Source organism: Solea senegalensis, linkage group LG14 (genome assembly GCF_019176455.1).
Source record: "Solea senegalensis isolate Sse05_10M linkage group LG14, IFAPA_SoseM_1, whole genome shotgun sequence".
Lineage (NCBI taxonomy): Eukaryota > Metazoa > Chordata > Actinopteri > Pleuronectiformes > Soleidae > Solea > Solea senegalensis.
In genome coordinates this window covers 13643095-13659146 of record NC_058034.1, presented here as the reverse complement: position 1 = coordinate 13659146, position 16052 = coordinate 13643095, and the positions used below count along the sequence as shown (strand labels likewise).

General features: G+C 41.9%; 1 protein-coding gene across 2 annotated transcripts in view; it reads left to right on the top strand.

The window, feature by feature from the left end:
• Positions 1-14423, top strand: part of mfsd8l1 (major facilitator superfamily domain containing 8-like 1) — a 40915-nt gene extending 26492 nt beyond the window's left edge. The window contains exons 12-13 of one of the 2 annotated variants that reach the window (XR_006361742.1): positions 13351-13445; positions 14226-14423. The gene's annotated coding sequence lies outside the window, so the exon portion shown is untranslated. Of the gene's footprint in view, positions 1-13350; positions 13457-14225 lie in introns of those variants that run through there. The other variant, XM_044044183.1, reaches the window with a different exon arrangement.
• Positions 14424-16052: the final 1629 nt, after the last annotated feature.

The following is a 16052-nucleotide window of genomic DNA, read 5'->3' as shown; positions in this document are numbered from 1 at the left end:
TCCTGCTACACGCTGTGATCGCTGGTCAGCGAGACACATAACTGACACCTGGCGTAACTGACGGAGTGATTGACGAAAGCGGTGGGCATGTTAAAGTCAGCGGGCAGTGACGCTCGACTGGCGGGCGTCAACGCAAGAATATATGTGGTTTAACAGATGCATACTGTATGTGTGAGCTCTCCGTGGTATGAACACATGTCTGAGTGTTTCTGTGCGTCAGGACTGGTCCATGAGTGTGTATCGTCGGCGTCTCGCATCTGGATTTTCTTTCAGCAGGAAAGAACTCATGACACGTCCTCGAGCGACCACGTGGAGTTCTGCTGGACAAGAGTCGTTTTTCGGCTGCTTTGTTTCAGCGATAATTTGGGAATTTGGTAGATTTTGGAGGGGGTGGGGGTAAACTTCAGCTTCTTGCTGACAGTTATTTGGAATGGTTTGACTCTGAGGCTGCATCTTTTGAAAGACAGCCCAAGGACAATGCACCTATGTCATGTGAATTCAGATGGTTGCTTGCTAGTAAAGTAGTCTGGCTCTAAATGGACATTCGGGCCAAAATTAGCATTAAATTGTTCAGTCATATGAGGTGTGAGTGTGTTCCTATAGGCAATGGAGAAAGTCCTTTGAGCAACACGATATCTTCTGAGTAATATCCAAAACACTCAGGTACCACAAATGAATCTGCCAGGAATGTGTCTACATATTTGGACTTTTGTAAATGACTTTGTTGCAGTTTTTGTTCAGCGTTCCCGTCACTCACAGTGGATACACTTAAACGAATGAAGGTGGAAGTCGTTTATATTAAACGATTTTTCACTCTTGTCACAATTTCAGTTCAGCAATAATGAAGAAACTACTGAAGTCTCCACAATCTGCACCGCAAGCAATTCTAAATTGTGTATGATGTATATTCCAGTGACATATTTAAACAATGCCTTGCTAGTAGTAGTACTGACCAAGTGTCCCAGATAGAGAAATGGCATAAGTCTAGTTAATTGTTAATCAATGTTGGGGGGAAAAAAAGGAAATTATTTTAAATCAAACACACCCACTGATACTGTGTGGAATATGGAACTATTTTTCACTACCTGGAAATGTATATATAGATGACAAACTAACTTTCATAGACACCAAATTAGACCAGAGACTATTCTTAATTTGCAAAACAAATGGGGTTTGTAGTCAGTCTTGACATTTTGGAAAAGGTGTACGCTAGTTTTAAAGAGATTGTCCTTGTTTTTAATATCTCTGTTTGGTATGGACACCTGATTTTATTTAGCATTGTGAAAACAGCAGGTAAGATCCTAAAGAGCCAACTTTTTGATTATTATTTTGGTTTATATATGTATTGTTGTTAATCATGCATGAATAGCATGTATCCAGTAGGCAACGTTCCAGCTCCAGCTGTAAAATAACATTCTACTCTCTTCTATTCTATCGTGAAATATTTGCAGAACTGACGACAGAGAGTATTTAGAGAATTTAAAAGTGTTTTATGATCATTTTGGAAGGTAATCCCTGAACATAGCAGCAACCCCGAGGCCCGGCAGACTCCCTGTGTGGAAAACAGAGGCGCGTGAGGCGCGTGACGCGCAGCAGCTCGGCGACACCGCCATCACAAAATGCATCCAGCGAGGCCCTGGCCTCTCTGAGGAGAGAGATTTGTAATGGGACTGTAGAGAGAGCCTCCATATAGCAGCACTACACTAGTTATACTCTCAGAGCTGACACATTGACTGATGGCAGTACCAAAGTAGCCTTGTGTTGATATTTAATAGCCCTCATACCCCCCAGTGAGACACATGATAAGGCTTAACTAGGGTTGTGACAGGCTTAGTCTACTGGTTATTGCATGGAGTGACAGGCTGATGGGAAAATGAGTTTCCAAGAGTCGCCACAGTTTGCTGATGTCACCAGTGCAGGGATTGGCACAGAGGCACACACACACACACACACACACGCCTACACGCCTACACAGAGACACACAAAGATCACCTGCCTGGAGACAGGGTGGATTATGGGGAATTAGGGGGCACTGTATGACTTGGCACTAAAACTGGGGGTCCTGTTGTTGTCGGCGCGGGATCTGATCTCGTGCCAAAACTCAATGGCAGACATCTGAGGGCACACAGATGACACTGATATGAACGCAAGCACAAGGTAAAGAGACGTGCTCGTGCCCACACGAGTATTAGCGCGGGGGTGCGCGTTACGCGGCGTGCACGCGTACAGTTACTTATCAAATACTGTACGTCCTCTGTCTGGGTTCCCAGCGGTTTGTGTCCTTGGTGTGTGTCCAACAGTAGCAACTGTAACAATGACAAGGCTTAGCGGTGCAACAGCAGCCCCCCTACAGATTGACATAAGAGAATGCTGTTCATACAGTGCGCCCATTCACCGCCACTGAGCTTGATAATTCTGCCTTAGCTGTACTAAAGTGCAGCTGTGCACGGGCTTAATTAACAGTGAGGCCTTTACTTGAAAGGTCAGTCTTAATTCGGGCTTTTAGCAACAAGCATATCAAGCTAATGTAAGCAGTGCTGTGGCACAGGGTCTGGCGTGGTTCTGGTGAGTTATTACGGAGACAGCTCGGGTGTGTAGGGGTGAAAAAAGGCTTAACAAACAACACAAAAACAATGCACAGTTTAACCGAGCTAAGGCCGTAGTCCGACTAAGACAGGCAACCGGACAACTTGCCGAGTATACATGTGGAAGAGAAAATCGATGCCTCTGTAGGTGGCGCTGTATCTCTCTATAAGCTAGTGTGAATTGAATCAGTTTGCTGTTGACCTTTACGTCACAGAAAAACAAACAGCGAACGGCGAGATGGGCGGTATAAATGTCTTCTCTTCGTCAGTCCGAAAGTGGGTCTTCTCTGTAAATTATTTTCCCGGCAACAGCACTGCAGTTTATACGTCGTCTCCTTCTACTTCCGGGTCAAAGACCAGGGAGGAAGAACACCAAGTCCGACTCCAGTCAGACTAAGTGTATACATGCAGGAGTAATCAGACTATGTCATTATCCAGGTATGTTAGTCAGATTAGGACTAGATTTTAGTCGGACTATAAGACATTACGACTTAAATTGGACTTGTAAACGCACTGACTGATTTATTTTTTTTAATTCAGTGCTTAAACACTATAATACAAATAAAATGTATCCAAGAACCTCCAGCAGAATACCAGCGTTCACAAAAAGAAGTTCCTTTTGTAACTATTCAAAAAGAAATAATAACCATTGACTTCATGTGAATCTGTATGAACCGAATCACCATCCATCTTTCCACAGCTGTAAAACACATGGAATGCACAAGGGGCGACTTAGCGTAAGTGTAATGGCTGTGCACTCGTACGAAAGAGACGTCTACAGGGAAAATACGGCTGCTGGATGTTAAACACACACACACATACACACACACACAGACTGAAAAATTAAAAGCCACAACTTTATAAGGAAATAAATAAAAGAATGCATATTTTCTGAATGAATGTGTATGATGTTAAAAGGAAACATTCTGGTGCATTATAAGTTGACAGCAACCTTTATCAAATCGTTCCGCTTCTTGCTTTCTGGCCTCTAAGTTTCATATCGGAAGACCTTTTTCAGTCGTGCACCTAAAATGACCCGCTTAAACCACTGGTTAAATATATTGTGAGAGTTAAAAAAAATGTGAATTGTAAATAGTAAGTATGCTTTAAAAATGTGACAGCGTTCTTCCTCCGTTGTAAAATGCACATTGCAGTAACGTTTTATTATCGCCGTCGTTAATTATTTATTAACTCGCAAGTAAAACTACTCAGAAACATGACTTGATTATGCTTGCGAATAAAAGAGAATCATACACACACATAACCCACATTCATGTAGAGATTAATGCTCGCTCCTATGGTACCAGTGGAGTTATTGAGTACTTGCAGGGAACAACACACACTCACACATTCTCACACACGTGTAGTACAGCGAGTTATGCATATCTCTCACACTCAGTGCCAGTTGTCAGTCACTGCCTTTGAGCACGAGGCCTGAGGGACTAGATTAAATCCTTCTGGAGACAGGATGACGGGGTAAAGGGGCTTGTGCCGAACACACACACACAGACACACACACACGCGCAAACACACACACAGAGAGTGAATGACGGCATGTCCTACGCTAACTATCTCAACGTGATGAAACTCGGAGATCTTTGCTGAGATTGTATGACGGATTTGCCAAGAGGAACTTTGCATCTCTCCAGTTCCAATTCCTCCAACTGGCAACAAGAATCAAACAAAGTTGAATGTTTATACTTCCAAGTTCCACTGGACCATTAACGAAAACCACGCCGGAAATTAAAAAAGCTCACCAGTAAATATTTAGCCGTGATTGCCCCGCAAATAATGAGAAAGTAAATAATGTGCGCTTGTAAACAATTTACTGCTTTGGCCTCCAGCGCCTAATACAACCAAATGGCTGATTTAGACTTCGCCCGTGTAATATAACACATCACAAATTAGTGGCTGAGATTTGTGTCTTGCCATGCTTGACACACCTATTTCCAACGTCGGGATGTATTGGCAATAGCAAAATCAATTTCCATATCTTTTATGGCCCTTTAACTGCATTACACCTACATGGCGAGGGGGAAAAAAATAGGAAAACCTGAAATCAATGCGGCAGCGTGGCAGTTGTATCATCGGGCGAGCTGAATGCTTAATGTCACCCGGTCGCTTTGGTGTGATTTGCACGGGTGTTCCTCCGCTGGCTGTTGACAAAGTGCTGGCAGCTGCGGATGAGTTACGGGCACATTTCACAGGATACTTTGTTTTTGCATGTCGCATCACAAAATCGCAGCAGCTAGGCAACCGCCAGTGAAAGCCGGAGTGTCCGGGCCTCGAGAATGAAAGTTATGCAGAGGCAAAACAGATGGTGATGAGATTGTGAAGTTCCTTTGGCACAAGTCTTTGCAAGAGTTGATGCGCTCTTTGGTTATCCTCGAACGCCAACATCAACTGTCCTCCTGGCTCCGCTACAAGTGGCTGTAGCAGCTGTAATAATATCGCACTGACAGAATTATGAAGGGTTTATGACCTAGTTCCTGCGGCGAAATGAGACTGGTGAGCGTCGACTGCGCCGCGTCGTCAAACCCCCGACTGCAAGATTGCACCGCGTGTCAAAGCTGTTGCCGTTTTGTCACGCAAACAGCAAAGAGTGTGGTTTTGTGTGCACATGACGTTGGTTCCAGTCAAAAGAGAGATAAGGGCATTTATCACCGCGTGCATTATCGCTAAGGTGATACACGTTTGAGTGCACGCCCGCTGAGGGAGCAAGAAAAGTATTTTATTGACAGATGACATAACTTTATAGCTGTCCCAACCTCCCCCTCCCCCCTGTGCAGATGAAAACTATGCTGAGGATTGATGGCAGCAACGTCTGAAATATCCTCCATTTTTCTCACCCAACAGGCATTAACTGAACTGCTCCCAGAGGAGGCAACTTGCTGTCAAAGATACTTATGTAACAATATATCTATGGCACTATGGAAAAAAATAAAAAAATAGTTGAAGCTTTCGAACTTGCATTCTTCTTTAGTGCTGACTGTATAATTGTCATCTCGTTTGAGACAAGACCTCTGGCGGTCCAGTGTCCTTGTGGTGTGAAGTCTGTGTGTGTGTGTGTGTGTGTGTGTGTGACTCCTCTGTGCCGTTCACCTACGGAATTATATTTTTGATGAACAGGCCGCGCAGATGCAGTCCAGCCTCAAGGGCACGACCCATCTATCTACCATCTGTCAGCGACTTGTCATCTGGCTTTAGTAATTACATGAGCGTAAAAACAGCAGCCAGGAGACGGCAGTTTGACGGCTGAATGAGATCTATGTGGATTATACTCCTGTGTCTCTGGTGGGATATAAAATAAAAAATATTTAAGATCGAGAAGTATTCGTCTCGGGAAATGAGCACATCTTTTATTGGCCCGGCCTGGACGAGGCTCAGACACCTGACCTTTAATTCTATGACATGGGCTTCTTGATTGGATGGTGACCTCCAGTGCAGGATGGGATCCAGGACTTAGATGGATGGAGACTTTACAAACACTGCATAAGTGTTTCTATATGATGAGGAGTTTGGGGGGTGTAGGGCTGTATGTGCTCTGACCTTGCTTGATTTTCTTTCACTCAACCAATAACAGGGAAGATAATAAAAAATATCACGCTGCACCAAAGACGTAATATACGTTATAGCATGGCTATGTGGTTGAGCCTGCGTAAGAAAAACTGGGACCAATGTGGTGTATGTGTAAAAACATTAGGAGGACAACGTGATATAAATATCCTGGTATACTATAGTCATCCGAGCCTCGACCTGGCAACCCACAAACAGGCAGGGGAGTCAGCTGACAACCCGACTCCCCTGCCCAACAAGTCTTTCAGCTCATGAGCCATTTGAACCAGACAAGTCTGAGGGAGCTGCAGTATTGTTCTCTTCTTCTTTGGTAGAAATTCCCTGCATCCAGACTTGGGCCGCCACCCGATGGTTAAGTGGGATACTACAGGACCCTGACGCACGTGTATACCAGGGTCCGTGATATGTTATAAGCCACGTGCAATGCAAAAAGAAGTATACCAGGGCCTTTTGTCCCAAACTGTCTGTTTTTTTTGCCTTTGTTCTATTATCTGATGATTTTGTATATCATTTTGATATAATAATATATTTTTTTTGCTAAACTTTTATATTTTATCCGTTCATCCGTTTTCTACTGCTTTATCCTCCGCATGAGGGTTGCAGGGGGTGCTGCACCAGTCTCAGCTGACAGATCGCCAGTCCTATGGTCAGTTTAGAGTGTCCAATTGACCTAATCCCCATAATTGCATGTTTTTGACTGTGGGAGAAAGCCGGAGAACCTGGAGAAACCCACGCACACACGGGGAGAACATAAAAACACCATGCAGAAAGACCCTTGTTCCAGCCGGGCCTTGAACCTGGGTCTTCTTGCTAGAAGAGTGCTAACCACTACACCAACTGTGTGGCCCATTTCTGTGATTATACATTTGTCCTACGACTTGGACCTGGATAAGCAGAACAGTACGGAATTTATATTTGCGTTTGATGAATATTCAAATACATTTATATCACATTATCTATTTTGTATCTACCACTGGAGCAAAGAGGTCATGATAGAACAAAAAAAAACTCTTTTCATTTAATTTAACATCGCTTACTTATGCATGGAGGGACGACTTAATAAAAGTCAAGAGAGATTCTGCAGAGGTCGCTTGACAACTTTGTTTGTGGCATTTAAATGTATTCATGAAAGACACCGCCGTGGTAGTTTATCAGGTCAAAGAGTCGCTCTCGTCTCTCTCCCAAACCCCATCATGTGATCTTTTTTTAAGACAAAAAGCTTGTTTCATTGAGCCCTAAATTGCCACAGCGTCTTAACTCATCAAGCATCTTCTTTACAGAAACAGGGCTATTTTAAGAGGCTTTTACTGCCTTCACAGGGCATCCAAATAGTGAAACAGTCAATGAATAAAGATGAAGAGACGGACGGTTTTATGCAGGAACATCTCAAACCAGATAACCTACGAGAAACAATTCACGGAAGCAGTAAAAAAAACAAACTACGAAGCAGTTGAGGGAGATCAAGGAAGCAGACATTTGGCTCTGAGGCTCAGCAGGGAGGGTAAAACACTTAAAATCTTCCATCCTGAACACTCCATTTTAGAGTGCAGATAGATTATTTATCTTTATGTGTCGGCAGTAGTAAAAGATTAAAGTTGTCTGCATCCACTGAGGGTCAGTTGTAGGTGGTCTGGCTTTACAGTCCTCGCGGACGTTGAGAAATGTTCACTTCTTCCTTGATGAAAAAGGCCACCACAATGGATTTGTGCATATCGTTGATTGGTATAGGTCTCTGACAGCTGGCAGCGAGAGTAGAGCAACAGAGCTAATGTCTGTCTTAGAAGATGAAGTACAAAAATGTCCACAATCATTCATTTTTTATCTGAATTAATGATGGAATTCACCCCAGGATGACAGATCCTCAAACGTGGCCACTACAGTAGATGTAACAGCACCCCCCCCACACCTCAGATCTATATCCAGCTCAGCATATCGCGCTGATTAATGTGTATCTATATGAAGCCGTTCAATTTTTCAAGGTGAAGTAACGGCTTCTGTGTTTTGATTAATCCGTTTGGAAATGAAAGTAGCCCCTCCCTCCCCGCGCCCTCCATTTAGCTTTTGTATGTAAAGGTAAAATAACACAGCCTACAGACGGAAAAAAAAAGTTGCGTGGATTCACTGACATGGAAGATATTCCAACAATGACTGTACATGTTTGCCGTTGCCGGTGCCCCTGGGGAGACGTGAACACTTGTGATGTTGACTGACAGCTGAGAACAACACCTTCCCACGCCTGAGGTTTTTATATTGTGGCGGAGCAGAGGAGTCAGAGTGCGCCAGGAAGTGATAGGATAGGATCAGTCGTTTAATTTGTATTTAAAAAAAACAAAAGTGAGGCGGACAGCTTGAGAGTGGTTAGAAGCTGCTATATTTAACCCAGAGCAGGGGTGGGGAACCTTTTCCCTGTCGAGGGCCGTTATGATTTTTACAACTTCCTTTTTCGGGCCAACTCATTTACTTTGCTGGAACATACCGTACGATGGCTTGAACCGTTTGATGCTGCTGCTGCTGATGATGATGATGCTGATAATGTCACTTGCAGCTGGCCTCTTTACAAATCCTCGCGTTCTGAATACGGTCTCAGCGCATTAGCTATTAGCTCACTCACCACAAAAAACTCGCCTGCATAACAATGATTCCGTCAAAGCCACATTTTTGTTGAAGCTGCAGTTTGGGCCACCCAAACTTCCAAAATGCTAAAGAGGGTTAATTGCATCCATTCAGCGTAGCGGCATGCTCCTGGCTGTGATGACGCACGTGCTCTGCAAACTGTCGTCCCCTCTCTCTCGGGAAGTGTGATATTCTGCAAATTTGTTTTTGTCATTATACATTTGTCTTGACGTTTTACAAGAAACAGCTACACGTGAGTTTCCACTCACCCCGACTGTGACCTGACACGCCTGAAGCCAGAAGCGACCACCATGAAGCAAAATGGGAGTCTTGGCTTCTAATCTTGTAATTGTCTTGTGGACCCAAATGGCCAGAGTTTCCCACCTCATCCAAAAGCATCATTTAAAACTAGTTAACTATATTATACTATATGTATATTATATATATATGTATATATATATATATATATATATTATCTTCAGTCTGTGGCGACCTTGTATAAATTACCTATTAAAGGAAAAAGGGAGAAAAAGTATCTTACCAGAAAATGACTTTGGTAGAATTTGAAGTCACTTTTTTTTATAATATCACTTAAGTAAAAGTCTTAAAGTATATGATATGTACTGTACTGTTATAAAAATGTAGTCACATTTTAGAAGCAAAAGTATTAAAAAAAGTGAAGAGTATTGATTGAGCAATGGTAGATCAGTGGTGGGGCGAGTTGTCTTTCAACTGGAAGGCTGTGGGTTAAATTCCTGACTCTGCTAGTCTATATGTGTCCTTGAGCAAGACACTTAACCCCATGTTGCAGCGGGTGAATGGCAAAGCTGTCGTGTAAAGCAGCTCATCGTGACGAGAAAAGCTCGAAATAAATACAGACCATTCTTCTGATTTTATTTGTAGTAACGAGTAAAAAAGATAGTTAGAGGAAATGTAGTGGAGTAAAAGGAAAATATAAATAACAAAGTACAGACAGTAACAAAGTATTTGTACCCTGGTCTGTGGTTTCCTGCTGGAAAGGCAGCTTTTAAAGAGCAGATATGTTTCCATCTCTTAAACACTCTTAAATAATATTAAACTTGTTAGCTTGTGCTGTACAGCTGTGTCTTATTTAAAACATTCTTCATAAATGAATGCATTTTTTGCAGATTTCCTTCCATGCTTTCTCTTTCCTTCTTTCCTCACGTTCACCATCTCCCTCTCTCTGTCACATTTCTCCCACCTCTCTTGCCCTTTCCATTCACTCTTCTCAAACTTCTAAAAAAATCTGCCTTTGCTCCCCTCCTTTCTCTCCACGTCCCCCATCAGCAGTCTGTCTCATGCGCTCTCCTCCTCTCTGGTATTTGTTTACCATCAGTGCCAGTTGCTGAGCCAGCAGCCCTGCTCACTCTCCACCACCTGCATTTCAACAGTGGGAGGCCAAGGATGGCGGGTCAGGAAAGTCTGACATCTTAACCTTAATCAGATGGAAGTTTTTCCTGAGACAGCGTTTTGCTGTTGTTGCGCAATTGTTCCTGTGCTTACCACGCCAGTTACTCCAGCGCTCATGGACAAATGGAAGGTCGGCAGGTCAGACTCATAAGCCGGCCGGAAATGCAAATAGAAACCTTTGATCAGCAGTGCAGTGAATTTAGAATGGCTTATTTGGAACTTCCTGCTCCCTTCTATGATGTAGCTGTTAAAGGATTTCATCCAGTTGAACCTGTGACTAAACACTGTGGCCACGATGAGCCGCACCAGGAAACTTTCCAGCGACATTATGTTGTGGCTGATTAGTGAATATCTGCAACCAGAACCCGTAATGGCTCTTGCTCTCATTCCTCTCCCGCTCTTTGCTGCACAAACAAACGACAGTGTTTTTGAACCCTTTCACACCTATGCCTCAAAATGACTTTTTTTTTGCTTATTTTAACCATAAAGGGGTCAGAAAATGTCCTGTGAGTAAGTGTTTTTGTCCTTATTTTCAGTTATTTGCAATTCACTGCATGTAAAAGAGTGTATTATACAATTTAAAATGAAACATTGAGAAAAAACACTAAACACCAGATTTTGCATGTTAAATTTGAAAATGTGCTTTCTGCAACAGCATGAATTTACCGTACAAAAAAGATAAACACATTTAGTTTGCTTTGACGTGCAACTTCTCAGCTTTCAGGAAATGGTTGGAATTTTTCCGACGGCACAAACGTTGGTGTAATTACGGTAATGCAAAGTGCACTTGTGCAAATGTGTCGCCTGCAATACTCTCGGAGTTAAATACAAGTCAAGTTAAGAAATGGACTGATATTATAAGGGAGCATTGGCTGGGGCAAGGAGAGCGCCTTAACAGAGCTCACCATTCACTGTTTCAATTTCAGGCATTTGTCCTTGAATCAACAAAAAACACCTTTCACTTGTCCTGGAATAAAAGAAATGAACATTTTCAGTGTCATTTGTAAATGAAGAAACATAATTCATTTAATGGTTGAAGGTTTTCAAACTGTGTCAGTGTGAAGAAGAAGTTTTTGTTTGCTTTGCTGGTCTCGGCTGGTTTAACCAACTGTGTTGTTTTATGCTCTGCGTTCCATTCCATACAAAACATCACTCAAACTAATGGTCATTTTAATTTATTCATAAATGATATATCATTCATTCTCTTCCCCTGTGGATTGCACTGTGTGAAGTCTGACTCAATAATCGCTACAGATTAATCGCTCATTATCCATCTGGTTTTTAACATTTATAATTATTACCAAAATTCTTATTTATGGGAGCATGTGATAAAAAAAATAGCCATAGTTAGTAGTATAAAAGCATGTAATAGTGTTGTAGTGGAAGTGGAAATTAAGCTTATGCACATTGCTCATGCAGCTCATGCTTTACAAATCTGCATAAATGAATACATGCGTATTTTTCTCAGCGTATAAACACAGTTTTGTAACGCAGTCACTAATTAGTCATCACTTAACTTCTGTCGGTGAAGAAAGGAACACAGGGTCAGTTGGTAGACGTGTTCAAAGTCTAACACAAACTGAACTGCACTTGTTGAAAGCTTATCAGTCAAAAAGGGAAACTCACAAGCCCGTTGAAATGATGGATGGCCGTCTGTTAATGTAGAGGACTGTGTGAAGTCTCAGGGCACCACCGGCTTTGTTGTTTCATTAGCATTTGGACTGAAATTATGTTACAGAATGTTGGACTTGTCTATATATACATATATATATATATTAGTTAATTGTCAGTGGGTTTAACTTATACAACATGTGCATATAAAGCTCAAGCATGTGTTGAATGAACCTGGTGTAATAGACCTCATGTTTACTGCGTACATGTTTCCCCTATTTCCTGGACGTGTTCATGTTAAGTGATTGAGAGATCATTATACTGTGTGGTCAGTATAGCATTACACAGAGGTGGAAAGTGAACTTAAATATTCTTTTGAGTAAAAGTTACTTAGTTACTTTTTTACAAGGCTGGGGTTCTTTCTTGTGTCGTGCAAAAAGGACACAGGGACACAAATCTCTCATTAATTGTTTTTAATTAATGGCAAACCTTTACAAATTAAAGTGCTGACAAAATAAAATATGTAAACACATAATGTATCAGTCAAAAGGGGTCAAAGGTCACAAATGCTTTAACTTTCTCACTCACTCAGGGATCTTAATTAACGCCTCATCATTCACCTGTCCTCATCATTCATTCACCTGTCCTCATCATTCACCTGTCCTTGTCATTCATCACCTGCACTCATCATTCACCTGTCCCCACCATTCACCTGCACTCATCATTCACCTGTCCCCACCATTCACCTGTCCTCATCATTCACCTGTCCACATCATCATTCACCTGTCCTCATCTTTCCCTACCAAAGTTTCCGGTACTTGAATTTTTATTTAAATTCTTTTTAAATTCAGGCCAACATTTTTTTACTCAACGGATATGATTTAAAATGTAGTGAAGTACGATACTGCAAAAAAAAACCAACATACTTAAGTAAAAGTAAAATCACAAATTCTAAAAAGTACCCAAAACAACTACTCAGCTACAGTAATGTGAGTAAATGTAATTCATTACTTTCCACCTCTGGCTTTTCTAAAACAACAAATCAGACAACCCTCTCATCAAAATGTCTTGCCATATCTTCTGTATTTTAAGCACTGCACGATTCAGCCGCCCGTGTGGTTTGCTGACATAATCAGAGATGCTCAGTGATTTTGTAGTGATGCAGGATCATTTACTCTCACCCACTCATGCATAATCAATGACAACATAAACCAAATGCCTTGGTATAGACTTAGTTCATGTATGATGAGACCCTGTCTGCTAAAAACTCACTAGTGGGGTAAGTAAATTTCTCTCCCCCCCCTCCCCCCTTACACACACACACACACACAAAAAAAATAATAATAATAAAAATTCACTTGGCCCAGACAAGGGACGAGCATTAATGTCAAGCCTGACAATAACAACAGCCACAGTCCCTAAGAGCCTTCCTCTATCTTACCTGAATTATTCATCCGCCCAATACAGTGAAAATAAATATTTATGTAGCCAATACTGAGCGATTTAACAAAGCAATGACATGCGTGTGTTTCAGAAAACGCCTCCCGAGCCATTCAAATATTCAGAACTTCAAAGGAGTTTGATATCTGCTGGAGAGAATCTTGAATACAACATCTTGCACATATAGAGGTAAGCAGGCTTCTTTTTCCCAGTGTGTATATTACAGCGTTGTGATTCCAAGAACTTATACACAGGTGGCCTAAACAGAAAGAAATCTAATTTTTCATCAGTTCTCTTCTCCTTGAGACTTCGTTTTCCCTGCATAAATGTCCAGGGAGTGTCTGCATTTTCCAGCAGTGTAGATTTCCCATCTCTGGCCACCACTATCTCTAGTCTGCGTTTGTTTAAATCAATGCTGTAAATCAAGGCTGTCAGCTGTGTGCTGGACAAAATTAATCTCTCTAACTGAATGAACATGTTGACTTGACTGTAGTCATTTTATAGACTTAAACAACCCACCGCTGCCGTGTGTGCAGAAAATGATTTGGCCATACAGCTCGGGCTAATTAATTCTATTAAATCATCCCCTCCCTCTTATTATGACCACATTAGAGGAGGCCAAAATCTGGAGCACAAGAGGGAAAACAAACCACTCAAAGCACAATTGGTCCAGTCCCCTTTTTACTTTTTGGGGGAACCGGGAACAGGCTGCTCGTTTATCAGTTAGTCAGCTCCCAGTCCACTACAGCGTCCAAACACAGAGATGAAAAGAGAAAAGGGCATTTGGGAGTTCTGGAGAGGCTCGACCTGGGCGAAGCATGAGAACGACGGAGAGACGGAGGGACGGGGGAAGAGTGCGAGCTGAGTGCAGGGTCCTTCAAATGTGTGTGCATTTCAATGAGGCGAGTTCTGTTGCTGGACTTTTTCAAGCATGAGAAGGTGTGCATGATGCAATCTCTGTGTTTACAGATGAGTCCTGGGAGGCTGCAGTTGGAACACTAAGCAGACCTGCTATCGTCGGTTTTCTCCCAAAGTCTGCCAGGAAACTTTAGCCTGCCTCTGTAGAACATTTCGCAGATTAGATATGAAAGACAATAAAATATGTCTCTTGTGATATGTCTTACCATGTGCTGCACAACACCGCTTTGACTGGACTTTGGCTGCAGCTCGTGTGCATAGATGTTCTGTGATTTAGGCTTCACATACATGTGATTTAGTAGCATTCAGACGTTTTCACACGCCAGAAAAGTGTCACACTGTGCCGTGTTTAAGCTCTTTAAGTGTTTGACAAGAAAAAGGCTGTGCTTTTTTAGGTTTGGTTATGTTTACAGATGGGCAAGCAGAGCCAGAGACAAATCTACACAAATAAGACTTTTCCAGGGAGAAACTTCTTCTCGGGACGTCGGTAGCTCCATCCACTTTGCTCCACTCTCTTAGCAAGGGGTGGTCTTTGAATGAAATAATAAAATGAAATACATTTGTCAGACTGATAACAGGCCCTGTCCTTTAGTTACCCCATCATAAGAGTTTTTAAATGGTTAAAATACGTACAAACATTCTGCAAGATTCATGTCAAAACATAAAACACAATAAAATATGAAGATCATATATTCATGGGATTCAGGGATGAGATGGGGGTGCTAATTAATTTACTTAATTACATGTGTTCATGCCCTTTGCTATGTGATAATGAGGACGCCGGGTTAAATCTACCTATAAATATGAATAAGGGAGAAGGGCTGGGGTTTGATAAGTGGTAGTCGATTTGTTTTTTGTTATTTCTTGTTGATTCCATGTTCAATGAAACTTCAAATCAAAATCCAAGTGGTGCAAAGAGCGGGAATACAAATATTTGCCCGATTTATCCAGCACTTTAACGATGTGCAAATCTCAATGTGAAAGAGTGTAAGGCACATTGTTTGGTGCATTACTATCTTAAGGCAGTGGGAATTGAATGCATTTTTTAAATTTTTTTTTTTTTTTTAATTATCGAAAACCTAATCTAAATTTCACGGGTATATTATGAATAAAAAAAAAAATAGCAACCATTTTCAGTCTGCATAAAGTTAATTATGTGGAATCTCCTGGAACTAACACTTGTCGTGTCTTATATAATAAGACACTAGGGTGGAGTACTTTTCCATGAAGCCTACCATGAGAGGGCATTTTGCATTTTACATGAACCTAAAGGCCTCCATAGGGTCCCTACACACAGGGGGCGGGTGAGATAGATGAACTCCATCCACATCTTTCTCTCTCTCTGTAGGTGGCTGCAAAGTGAGTGCCGGCAGAGGCTGCGGCTACGACACAACAAGAGACTTTATGTGTGGCTCAAAGCCCTTAATGCTCAAAGGGATGAAATGCCATTCCTGGTTTTCTTCTTCCCTTCTCTATTCTAATAAAAGTTAGATGAGATTGAGGCGCTGTTCAACCTCAAATCACTTCATTGATCTCTTTTTGGGCGAGACTTAGATTCAATCTATGCATTAGCTCTGAAATGCATCTTTTGTCTCAGTTACATTGTACCTTGATCCTGGCTTTTCTATATTACTTGAAGACATATGGCAGGCCTGCGTGTTCTTAGCTCTACAGAGACGCCGGGCAAAAAAATGTTTGAGTAATCGGGCTCACAATGAAGCTGTGAAGAAGGGGACAACAAAGAGTGTCCCTGTTTGATTCAATTATCTCTCGCCTCCGACTCATCTCAGTGTGTTCTCTTAAACGGTTGTGATATCCTACATCTCTCTTGCCGAGTGCACCAAACCTGCGATCTCTCTCGCGTCCACAGCCTCCCTT